This window comes from Macrosteles quadrilineatus, unplaced genomic scaffold, assembly GCF_028750875.1.
Source record: "Macrosteles quadrilineatus isolate MER2022 unplaced genomic scaffold, UCM_ALF_1.0 Scaffold_5__1_contigs__length_97177068, whole genome shotgun sequence".
NCBI lineage: Eukaryota > Metazoa > Arthropoda > Insecta > Hemiptera > Cicadellidae > Macrosteles > Macrosteles quadrilineatus.
The window spans coordinates 25,452,657-25,466,099 of record NW_026542598.1 but is presented as its reverse complement, the minus strand read 5'-3'; positions in this window follow the sequence as shown (position 1 = coordinate 25,466,099).

Genomic DNA, 13,443 nt, shown 5'->3' with positions numbered 1-13,443 from the left:
CAAAGCTCACAAAATTCTTACAAATTCTTTTAATAATATAGATGTATACTATTTTTAAAACGAAAACTCTTAAAAACTAATAGATCGATTGAAGTTGTCAATTTAACTTAGAATCAGTTTTATTTAGTTGACAACGTTATCAAATGTCTTGCAATCGCTCTGTTCTGTAAAAATGCCAGATTTGATTGTGATTTCGATATTCGTGGAGTAACTGAGACTTGGCTTGTTTCTGGAATACCTAAAGTTTCCATATATCAGGCTCCACAGTGTTCCATTTTGAATTTTACAAATACGCATAAGCTCCATCGGCGCAGGAGGTCAGTGTTATGTAGTCATGCGTGTTAGTGATTGCAAGAGAATTACCCCTGGGTTTGGAAACAGTATGTTTCATCTTGAATTCCTGAATTCTTATGGTAGCTTTTAAGATACATTGACTAATTGGTATTTGAAGCTTATAAGTATGGACGATCATTTAAATGTATGTAATTTGAATTCGTAAGCATTACATGATTTCGATTGAAAAAAGTAATCTTTGCTATAAAATGTAATAGTTTTATTTGAGAGGATTTTGAAATTCCCATGCTAACCACGTAAGCAAGCTATGAACTCACATTCAATCCGACTTTTCGTGTATAATACATTTGAAACAAAAGTCAGTCCATCTCGAGCTTCAACCAGCTAGACAAGTGGAAGAACGCTTTCTAGTCTAGATAAAGCTACAAGCACAAATCGCTGTTTGTTTGTTGACCAATTTTCCTGGTCGAAACTACTATAATGCACTTCTGGAAGAGGTATCTGAATAACAAGATGTAGTAAAACCAAATTTGAATTATAATTTTAATCAATAAAACAAGCATTAGTACATCTATTTACTTTTTTACATTTAGTTACTTATACAAATATCAAATCACGTTTGTTCCGCTCAACTGGCTTTCACCTCTCTGAAAGCAACCCTAGTACATATACTTGTATCATAAACAAATTATGTTACTAGCTGCCACAAATTCGGTTTTGTGTCTGTTCAAGTATTCTTGATCACAACTAATTAAAGGAAATACGTCATATAAACAATAGCAGCTGATAAATTTCTTTGCCGTAAATTGCAGGTGGGATGCAGTTTGCAGCACAGCACGATTACTAGAATTCTAGTATTCATGCAGCACAGTGTTGTATGTATGTTGCGTTGTCAAAATTGACGGAGCCGAGAAAATCCTTCCAGAGTGTTTGTTACTTGGAAAACTGCAGAAACATGTAAACTAGGATTGCTTGCGATGATAGCAGTGAAAGCCAGTTGAGCGAAGCGCTCACGTTTCATGGTGTTTGATAAATCAACAAATTAAAACAACGTTTATAGATATAATACAACTATTGTATCAATTTAACTTATCAGTTGTCTCAGAACTATCAACATCCATAACAGGTTTCATAAGTAAAGATGTGGACATTACTTACATAAATCCTTTGTATCGGCATTTTTTCTATTCTTGCTTGGTAATGTCATACGGTGAACTAACAGTAGTTCTAGTTGAACCTTACCAATCGATATTTTCTCAATCTTGGCCTGATTTGGAAATTAGGCAGAAATAATCCTGCATGGATCCATATTATTAGCAGATGTAAATACTTTTAAAGACTTACCGTCTTTGAGAGAATTGCACAAATAGTTTTCACTATGGTAATAGCGAAGATATTGATTTGAGAATACCTAGTTACTTTAAACTGCTGATTCATATAGACCTAGTTGTTTTAATTCCCAATCAAGTAAGATAAATATTATTTGTTATTCATTGTGACTCTTGGTTGGAATATACTATTGATAAAATAAAAGAATTACCTTATGCAGCCGCAGTTGCTGGTATGACAACTAGTTTCGTTCCTTAGAACGTTGTGCTGTCAAAATCGCAATAGTCAAAACTAGTCATGTTGATCAAATGGAATAAAAAGTGATAAAACTGGGCAAAACTGTAAAGGCTGGCCAGCACTGTCTTATCACTGGACTGAATCATGATACTTTTCTCCATTGCCACCTGCATTTCAGTTTGTTTTGTTCTTATTTTATACTTTAATTTGTAGCATGTTAATATATGCATCAAAGATGATATTTGACTGGAAAGGAGTCTGATCATTTAACATTTTAAATGGGTAAGTTTTTTAGCTTTGTAGATAGTGAACTCTTCTTTAACATCAAGCTTAAAACGTTTGGTAATACTTAAACTATTTCCATGTTCTTATCAATAGATGTGTTGTAGTTGGCCGATTCCGATATTAAATGTTTGGCATAACTGGATTGCTGTTGGTGATCTTTTAGGTATGTGTTCTTTTAATCTTTGTTTAAAATGTCATCCATTTTGGCCAATGTAGTACCTTGGACAGTCGTCAAAGTTAATTATTCTATAGATGCCTGATTTTTCAAAGTTGTTTGTGGCGACAAGTTTGGCGAGGGAAAAGCGAAGATATTTATTTGAGAATACCTAGTTAAAACTGCTGATTTATATGTAGTTTTAATTACCAATCATATAAGATAAATATTATTTGTTATTACCAAATTTAGATTTTTTTATCCGTAAAGTAATGTACCTATTAATCAGTGGTCATCATCCATTTTTTTCCTTTTTACTGTGTTTAGGATGGATATTGGCTTGATTTTAAACATGTTATGCTATGATGGTTTGTTTACATGTACGACATTGTTTTGTAACCATAATGGCAACCCATAAGGCCAATGTTACAATAAAATAATGAAACTTTAAGTTAGTTTCAAATTATACAGGCATTATCAAGAATTGAAATTATTTCCTCTCAAACCTTCCAAACATTTGTCGAAACAACCTTGGTAAGTTTGGCTAAAATGTGATCAGCCATTATTTAGTAATAGTGTTAGCGCTCTTCGGGAAAAAGAAAATACGTGCCCGTGTACTACGCCTACAACAGTGGGATATCCAGACTTCTTCGGATTGGCGGGGACACAGCAAAACAAGAAAATTTTTTCGGGACATCTGTCTCCAAATTCAGAAGAGAAATAGATAAAAAATCCCTTAATAGCTCATTTGTTTATTTTACTCTCTGTATTCCTTAAATTATTTTTTGTGTCATCTTCATTTGCATTCATTCTCTCACCCTGCCATTGCATTACTTGTTCAAATGTTTATTTGTATACCTTTTGTTTGCATAGTTGCATATTTGATTTTATATCTATTTATATTGTCTCATTAAAGTAGTATGTAACTTGATGGTTTGAACCTATTATTGTCTCATGAATTTGTTGAGTTTGTATCTAATGTATTTATTAAGAGCATTTTCATCATCTTTCGGCATCATTGCACTTGCATGTTAACGGATTATTAAACTGCAAAATCTTTATAGTAAATAGATTATAGTTGTAATTTTGTTATTAATTTATTGTATATTATTGTTTATTTAAAATCTAGCTGGCTTGATTGTTATTATTAACTTACATTGTAGAAAATGGCTGAACCGTTGATAGTAAATAAATAAATAAATAAAATGCAACCGTCATAATATTTTGCCTTCCTTCTGTTCTTGTTTAATTTGTTCAAAACTATTGTATTGTAAAACATATAATTTAATCTTTGTTTATATTTGGTCAAAACACAAAATGTTAGGATACTTGTTGTAGTACAGTTTTAGTTGACCTTATTAATCTGAGGTGTTTATCATTACAATTTAATCAACTAACTCAACAACGAACTGAAGACAGTGGATAAACTTCTGAAGCCCGCGAAACTTAATATTGACCCTAATACAAACAATGCACAAGAAGAATGGATACACTGGTACAGAACATTTGGCAATTTCATTGATTCCTTGACGCCTGCACCAAATGACAAAATACTTGACAACCCATAAAGCCTATGTTAATTTTTTTTATTTCAATTTCATTTTTCGTGCTTGTTATTGAGCCTATTTCAATTTTTAAAGGGATTCTGCACATCTACAAGAAAATATCTTTCTAACAGTATGAGTAGATATTCCCTGCGATGCACACGAGCTGAGAAAAAGGTTTTAAAGAAATATGCTTGCCTATTAATATATATATTCATAACAACTGTCACTGATTAAACTAGGTATAAGTAAAGTGACAACTATAATTCAAAGAATTAAACAAAGTGGTAGTCATCAGGGGGTAGGTTTAGCACTATTCCTGTTTTTCTCTACTTAGTTATACACACCAGGTGGATGATTACAGTTTGATAACATCGTATAACTTAGCTGGGAGACACTATTACGTGATTAACTCACGCAACCCATGGACAACACTTTTGGTAATGCATGGTTAGGGCACTTGTGATCACTTTAATGGTGTGGATTTGTTATTCTCCACCATGTTGTTTCAAGTTGGTTCAGAGTACAAACGATCTTGAATATTATGTATTTCTTTTTAATTGACTCCACATCAATGTTTACCTATGAAATAAGACATATACTTAACAATGTCCAATCTATTCAATGTTTGGATATTAAACTAATTTTTCGAACTAAATTAGTTATTTCCATCAAGAAACAATCAAAACACGTTTTTGCGACAGTTTTAAGTTAATGTATCCTTGAGATAACATTGCGATTTGACTATGTTTTAGGTAAATCCTGTAAAAGATTAATCAATACGTCATACTCTACAGACCGGATGTATAAATGTATTCGATGGAATTGAATGCTTCTAAGAATATAACATGTAGACAGTCTCATTTAAAGGTAGGTCTAAAGTTCACTCTAGGATAGAATTGTTGCGGGCTTAACGGGTTCTCTACAATAAAAACTTGGCGATTTTATAATAACTATTTATTTACACTAAATATTATCTATTTACAAATTTTACAATTGCCTAACACCTAACTAACCCTATCTAAACCTAGCTAAAGCCTATTCTAATTTACAATGTTTCTACTTACAGCTAGCCTTTACAGGAATTATCACTACTTCTGTCACAACACTGTCACTACACTGTCACTAGTGTCACTACACTGTCCTACACCGTTACTACACTGTCACTCTCACTAGCACTAGCACTGGTCACTAACACCGACACGCGCTTGCTGCGACGATTCTCGGAAGGCTCAACACAACTCAACTGCCGTGTGCTGGAGGACGGTCCCTTATATAAGTTTTTCGTGGAACATTCTAGAGTGGAGAGTTCGAGTATCCGTTGTTTACAAACCGGCGTAGAACTGTAGAAGGTTCTGGAGGGCCTATTCACGTAGTCCGTTGACATAGGTCTATTGTCTATCACTGGTACGTTCGGAGAAATCCCGTTTCGACAAACAACCCTTTTGAGACGGCGCCTGGCTATTGTTGTGCGGGGCTCCTGACTTGTAACACTACCCCCTCCTTAAGACTGTTCTGCCCCAGAACAGATTTCTCTCGAAGCTTGAGATCTTCTGGACCAATAATGTCTCCGGTTCCCCACGGGTTGTATACACAGACCACAATGTCGATGCCAGTGTCCTCGAAAAGTTCCTGCACCATATCCCTCACGATCCTCCACTCCAATCCGTCATAACCACATCCCAGCCTGGGGATAGCAAGCTTCTTTATTCCAATCCGAAGGAGCTTGTCACGTAGGTCTTGCAGGCTTTTCTTCAACGATTCGTAGGAAGGCTTATTGTTTGACGTTTCCTTTGTTACGAGGTAGAACAAATGCTGTCCATTGCGCTTCAGGTGAAGGGTCGTGCCAATGGTGGGGCTCTGACGCTCAAGATCTTCGGTCCCTCCAAACTTTTTTCTGAAGACTGTGGCTATACCTCGCGACGCTCTCAGGTCTTCTGCTACGCAGTGTGCCAAGGCATATTCCACTGGCAAGGTGAAGAGGTCCTTGTATAACAGCCTCGGTCCTTCCTTCCCACGTCTCTCAGGCACGGCGTCTTTTGGCTCGGTCGACAGGTTCCGAACTTGTTGTTCCTCTCGTTGGCCATGATCACCTTTGTAGCGTGCAAGCCTGTTGAAATGGACTATCTTGGGTTTGCCGTTTGGTTGCTTCTTAATCCGGTAGATGACGTCATTTAAACGAGAAATAACTTCATAGGGTCCTTCCCACGAGTTCTGGAGTTTTGGCGAATATCCACGACGCCTTCTGGGATTGTGTAGCCACACGAGGTCTCCAGGTGTGAACCCTCCTTTCTCGGCCTTCACGTCGTACCTCTCCTTCATCCTGTCGCTTGCTCCAGATATGTTGCGACGGACTTTCTCGTGTATCTCGTCCATTCTCTTCCGAAGATTGGATACGTAATCCTCACCAACGACACATTCATCTGGTTTCAAACCATACTGCAGGTCGCACGGAAGACGGAGCTCTCGGCCGAAAACTACGTTGGCTGGAGTCTGGCCGGTGGTTTCGTTGACCGAACTCCTATACGCAAGTAGGAACAGGTGCAGGTATTGGTCCCAGTCCCGCTGATGATCGGAGACAACTTTTGACAGGTACCTTCCCATCGTCCTGTTCATGCGCTCTACCATGCCATCTGACTGTGGATGAAGAGGTGTTGTTCGAGTCTTCCGGATACCAAGAACTTCACACATTCTAGAGAATACCGCTGACTCGAAATTCCTTCCTTGGTCAGAATGAAGTTCGAGTGGGACGCCAAATCTGCTCACCATTTCCTTGATTAATATATCTGCAACTGTTACCGCTTCCTGGTTAGGCAATGCATAGGCCTCTACCCACTTGCTGAAGTAATCCATTGCAACCAAAATAAATCTATTTCCAGAATCGGACATGGGGAACGGTCCTGCTACGTCAATGGCGATGCGCTCAAACGGGGCACCTACGTTGTATTTCCTCATTGGGGCTTTTCGTTTGTTGACAGGGCCATTTGATGCTGCGCAGGTCGCACACCTTCTGCACCAGTCTATGACGTCGTCTTTCTGATTAGCCCAGTAGAAGCGCTCCCTTACTTTCACCAGTGTACGATGTACCCCTAGATGGCCTCCAGAAATTCCATCGTGCACTTCCCTTAGCACTTCAGGAACCCTCTTCCTTGGAATTATTAGTTGGAGTTTTCGGTGCCCCCCTTCTTCCGATTCGATGACTCGCTTCAAAACTCCTTCTTCCATTAAAATCGAGTTCCACTGCGCCCAGTAGGTCTTGACGTTCTTAGACAATGGAGCAATATCCTGCCACGACGGTCTTCCTTTATTGTCCATCTTCCACTGCATGACGTGTTTTAGGTCTGGGTCTTCCTTCTGGTCCTCAGACAGTCTCTTACTGTCCCATTCGTCGTCAACGGCGGTCACGCGAAGAACTGATGCACTTTTGTCTTCCTTGCGTGTACAGTGCACGCAGTTGTCCCCGCACGGTCTTCTAGATAGTGCATCTGCATTCCTGTGGCTCGGTCCCGCACGATGGATTGATTCGAAGTCATATTCTTGTAACCTTTCTAACCATCTTGCAACCTGTCCTTCCGGAGACTTAAATCTTAGCAACCACATCAGTGCGGCATGGTCCGTTCTCAAGAGAAACCTTCTTCCATACAGATACTTATGAAAGTGTTCTATGGACTTAACCACCGCGAGAAGCTCCCTCCTGGTGACACAGTAATTACGCTCAGGCGCTGACAGGACCTTACTGAAGTATCCAATCACATGTTCTTCTCCATCCTGAAGCTGAGAAAGGACTCCTCCAATGGCTGTATTGCTGGCGTCCGTGTCTAGTATGAACTTTCCGTCTGATTGTGGATAGCTCAATATGGGTGCGCTGCATAATTTGGTCTTCAGCTCTTCAAAAGCCCTACCGCAGTCGTCATCCCAAACAAAGGTTCTCTTGTCTTCGGTTAACTTAGTTAGCGGTTTGGCAATATTAGCGAATCCCTTAACAAATTTCCTGTAGTAAGCGCACAGGCCAAGGAAGCTTCTAACTTGGTGTTTATCTTGTGGTATTGGCCAATCGGTGATAGCTCTGATCTTCTCCGGATCTACAGACACTCCTTTGTCTGATACGACATGGCCGAGGTAATTGACCTGTTTGCGGAACAAGTTGCACTTCTTGGGGTTCAACTTCAGATTAGCCGTCCGCAGTCGCATGAAGACATTCTCCAGGTTCTTCAGGTGGTCTTCGAAGGATTTGCCTAGGACGATAATGTCATCCAAGTATACCAGGCATGTCTCCCATGACAATCCCCTGAGGACGTTCTCCATAAGCCTTTCAAAAGTAGCAGGGGCATTGCAAAGTCCAAAAGGCAGGACGGTGAATTGCCAAAGTCCTGTCCCAATAGAGAACGCCGTCTTCTCCTTGTCCTCAGGAGCGAGCCCGACCTGCCAGTAGCCACTTCTCAGATCCAAAGTTGAGAATATTTGACATCCTCCCAGAGTGTCGAGTGTGTCATCAATCCTGGGTAGAGGGTAGCTGTCTTTCTTGGTGACATTGTTGAGAAGGCGGTAGTCTACGCAAAATCTCGTTGAGCCGTCTTTCTTTTTCACTAGTACCACAGGTGATACCCAAGGGCTGTTAGAAGGCTCGATGACACCATCCGCTTCCATCTCCTTTATGATTCTCTCGGCTTCGCCACGTTTTGCCAGTGGGAGTCGTCTTGGGGCCTGACGTATGGGTTTTGCATCTCCGGTGTCTATCTTGTGTTGTACTATATTCGTTCTTCCTCTAGGGCCACTTCCATACTCAAAGACATCTTGCCATCTGGTAATAAAGTCCTTTATTTTAGCACTTTGTTGATGCGTCAGCTCCTGACATATGCTCTCCACGAAATCTTCCAGCTCCTTCGGCAATCCGTTTGGGGATGGCAGACATGATTTTAGCTGACGTACCACCGAATTAACAGCCACGCAAGTTCCGATCGTTACTCTTTTTATTGTCACAGGAAAACCATTCAAGTTCATCAGTCGCACCGGATTGTCGTGTCCTAAGTTAAATAAGGATCTGGCGACAAAAACACCACGTCCAAGCTGGGATTCACTGTCACTTCCTGGCTCCAGAAGAACACTTTGTCCACTAGTCCACTCTCCTTCGACAGTAGTTCGAACGATGACTTGGCTGCGTGCTGGTAGCGTCGTGTCTTCCAATAGAAGGACGCGTGCAGAGATATCCTTTCCACGCCGAAGTATGACATCTTCATCTCCGAGAGTCACTAATCCCCTAGACATGTCCAACTTCAATCCGAACTTCACCATTATATCGGTTCCCAAAATCACGTCCTCGTCTATGTCGGCAACAAGTGCGCAGTGTTGAAACACGCAGCCGCCGATGTGGAAGGTAGCAACCGTCTGCCCATAGACCTGAGCCAGCTGACCTGTAGCTGTACGTAGGGACCATGATGTTGGTGAAATATCTTCATTCGACACAGTGTTTGGATTCAGGATGGTCATAGTCGCCCCGGTGTCCAGAAGACAGCTTTGGAGACGCCCGTTCACCTTTCCGTCTATGTAGAAACTGCTTGACTGACTTCCAAGTGAAGCAACTTTAACACTTTTCCTCGGGGCTTTCAAATCGCGGGCTGACGGTTGCCCCTTTCCATCAACCCTCCTTAGTTTTCCTGTTCCGGTTCTGATGTGGTCGAAGGACATTTACTCCGGGGATGCCCCATCTGTCCACAGCTCCAACAGCGTACCTGCCGGCGACGTGTTTTTAGCGCCTCCAGAACTCGTTTCACCAGCTCCTCGATGTCGAGTGGAGATGTAGGTTCTGCGTCTGCCACACGGACTCGGGCCTGACCTCTCACCGACTGCCGTACAGCCTCGAACTCCAGTGCCTGTGTCAGTGCGTCACTCAGGGTCTTAGGTCTGGCGAGCTTCACTGCCTGTTGAGTCTCGGGTTCACGTAGACCGTCGAGGAATTTATCCACCGCCAAACTCTCGTAGACATCATCCGTGACCGATGGATAGGCGTTTCTCACCAGGCGAGCAATGTCGGCTTCAAACTCCTGAAGTGACTCGCTGGGTTTCTGGATCCGGTTCCGCAGTTGAGATCGGTAAAGCTGGTCCATGTGTCGATGCCCGAAGCGCATGTCCAATCTTCTTACTAGTTCAGCGAAATTCTTCCGCTCCGCCATTGGCATAGCATGCAGAACAGCTAATGCATCGCCTCGTAGTGCAAGGCACAGTGCTGAAGCCTTTGTCTCATCGGTCCACCCATGGACCATAGCCGCTGTCTCGAAGAGAAGCATGTAGTCCTCCCAGGGGGTTTTGCCATCGAAATGAGGAACGATGTTCTGAGGGGCAACGGCAGCAATGGTGGGCGCTGGCTTGGAGATCGTTTCTAGGGCGTTGTCCTGCTGAAGTTCGCCAGTGCTAGCCGATGACGCAGGTGTGAAGCTCCCCGATGCAGCAATTTCCTGCCTAAGCTTAACTAACCTATCTTCTAGATTTTTTTCTATACAATTAAATTTCTCATCTATTTCATTCATCCTACTTTCTAAATCATCAACTTTGCTAGAATACTCATCTAACTTGTTTAGCATTTTTGATTCTACATTTGACATTTTTGACTCTAATGTTTTGCTATTTTCTAACATTTTTGCCTCAATATTAGCTTCTAGGTTTTCTAAAGTTTTATTAGTTTCTGACATTTTTGACTCTAATGTTTTGCTGTTTTCTGACATTTTTGCCTCAATATTAGCTTCTAGGTTTTCTAATGTTTTACTATTTTCTGACATTTTTGACTCTAAGTTCTTAAGCATTTTATTCATATCAGATGTTTCAAATAAAAAGTTATCTGGGTCTTCACCTGCATCAAATAAAGCTTGTTTAAGGCGTGCCTGAAGGGCTGATTTAGTTCCACTAGTATCAAGATCTCGTTCTTCTAATTCTCTCCTAAGATCAGCTACTTTTAACTCATCAAGTTTCACACCTTTGAAAGCCATTTTTATGCCAAACAATTAAAATAATTTTACAATAAATGATTTTTTCCTTTGTAAACAAATTTACGACACAAATTGCTAATATATAACCAAGACCCTGATTTTTACTAATATCTAATCCAACTAAAATTAAACTCAATATTTTACTTTTAAAATCGCCAAAATAATGCCGCTTTCTGACACCAATTGTTGCGGGCTTAACGGGTTCTCTACAATAAAAACTTGGCGATTTTATAATAACTATTTATTTACACTAAATATTATCTATTTACAAATTTTACAATTGCCTAACACCTAACTAACCCTATCTAAACCTAGCTAAAGCCTATTCTAATTTACAATGTTTCTACTTACAGCTAGCCTTTACAGGAATTATCACTACTTCTGTCACAACACTGTCACTACACTGTCACTAGTGTCACTACACTGTCCTACACCGTTACTACACTGTCACTCTCACTAGCACTAGCACTGGTCACTAACACCGACACGCGCTTGCTGCGACGATTCTCGGAAGGCTCAACACAACTCAACTGCCGTGTGCTGGAGGACGGTCCCTTATATAAGTTTTTCGTGGAACATTCTAGAGTGGAGAGTTCGAGTATCCGTTGTTTACAAACCGGCGTAGAACTGTAGAAGGTTCTGGAGGGCCTATTCACGTAGTCCGTTGACATAGGTCTATTGTCTATCACTGGTACGTTCGGAGAAATCCCGTTTCGACAAACAACCCTTTTGAGACGGCGCCTGGCTATTGTTGTGCGGGGCTCCTGACTTGTAACAGAATCCTACCTGGCCGGCAAAACCATTAATCGATAAATGCAACTGTTCAAAGTCTGAATTTTCACCTCCCCTGGCAATATCTGCAGGGGTTCCCCAGGGCTCGGTGTTTGGTGTTTGTTGCAGTCTTAGTAATCCTTTTTAATCAATAAATTGCCAATTTGTGTTTCTGAGTCTGGGGGTGGGGTATGCCTGTTCAATAATAATACCTGATTGTCGTTGTCTGCAGCAGGCGTGTGGGCCCTCAGAGAACAAGTGGTGGGTCAGGTCAGCTCAATACTAAATTAGTTTTTCAACAGTACCAAAACTCAAACTATGGAATTTCATAACAGAAACAAAGAAAACATAGCACTCCTGGCAATTTCCATTGACAAAATAATTTAATTCCGTCTGTTTAGAAACTCAGAATTTCCTGGGCGTCCATATCGACAGCCAGTTGAAATACATACTTCATATAGATTCTATTCGTAAAATATTGAGTTCTAATATATTCTTATTGATAAATTTTGCAATATTTTGGACACAAAAATACTAGTGGTGGCTTAATACGAATAGTTGTTTTCCTTTTCTATCATACGTAGTTGGAATTTGGAGACATGAGTGTCTAAATTCCAAAAGAGTCTTTAAATTGCAAAAGAAAGCCATTAGAACAATTTATAAGATGCATAGTATATTTTCCTGGATAACACTTTTTGTTAACATTTGTATCTTAAGCTGTTTCTTATTCGTCAAGAAAAATTACCTATTCCAAAATCCGCCTCACTCTATCTCCTATGGTTTGAGAAGCCGGACCAAAATACACGTCCCAAAACAGAAAACTGTTTTGTTTAACCATTTATTGTACAATGGCACAATTGTTTAATGCACTGCTCGCTCCCTACAAAAGTGGCATTTTTAGGCGAGCGCTCAAGTTTATTTGTGAGGCTAAGCCGAATACAAGCAAGAATACAAGAACACAAAATTTCAAGTGTGAGGTGAAGTCAGTAAAAATGGGTGAGCTATTTTCACCAATGGGCAATCCGAGGACGGTTATAATTAGAGCAAGTGTCCGAAAAATACATGTAGGTACAATATATTAACGAACTATCTCAGACGACGCAAAAAAGAACTTATAAACGGATAAGAAATATAGCAAAAAAACTAGCTTAAGATAAATGCAAGTGAAATATTATCTAGTGTAGTTTTTCAGATGTTAAGAATGTGAAATAAAATAAAAAATTCAAAGCCGAAGATTTTTCTATTAATACAATAAACATCTTGCCGATTATAAGTTTTAAGTCAGTCTAAAGGTTAATTTAAACAGATCAGAAACAACTTTTTAATATAAAAACTTACATACGTTAATATTTTATGGAATAGAAACGTACGTACCGACAAAGTACATATTCTAGCGAAAACAAGTCATAATTTCAGCCAACTGTTCAATTCGTAGTACGTTAAATTGGTGTATAAATTACTCATCGACTCAATAACGTTGGAATGAAATTATTTTTTGCCAAATAATGGAGGCTAATGTACGAATCTCTAAAGTATAATATTCATTTAAATAAATACCCATAGTGTTTTTTTTTTATATATACCTATACTAAGAATGTATAGGTAAAACTAAGTATTCATAATAATGCACTTTACTTTGAGGTTTTGTGTTTTCCCAATTCAATGCAACCATAACAAATATAGTTGCTTTTGTAGGGTTGAAAAAGGTTATGCTATGAAAGAAAAAATACTAAGATACAACTGCTAATTAAACCCAAGGGCCTAAAGGATTGTTTTTATAACCCAAAAATGTATCGTTGGTTTCCTATTTACATTCCAAAACAGCTGAAGTGATAAAAAATGAAGAAAT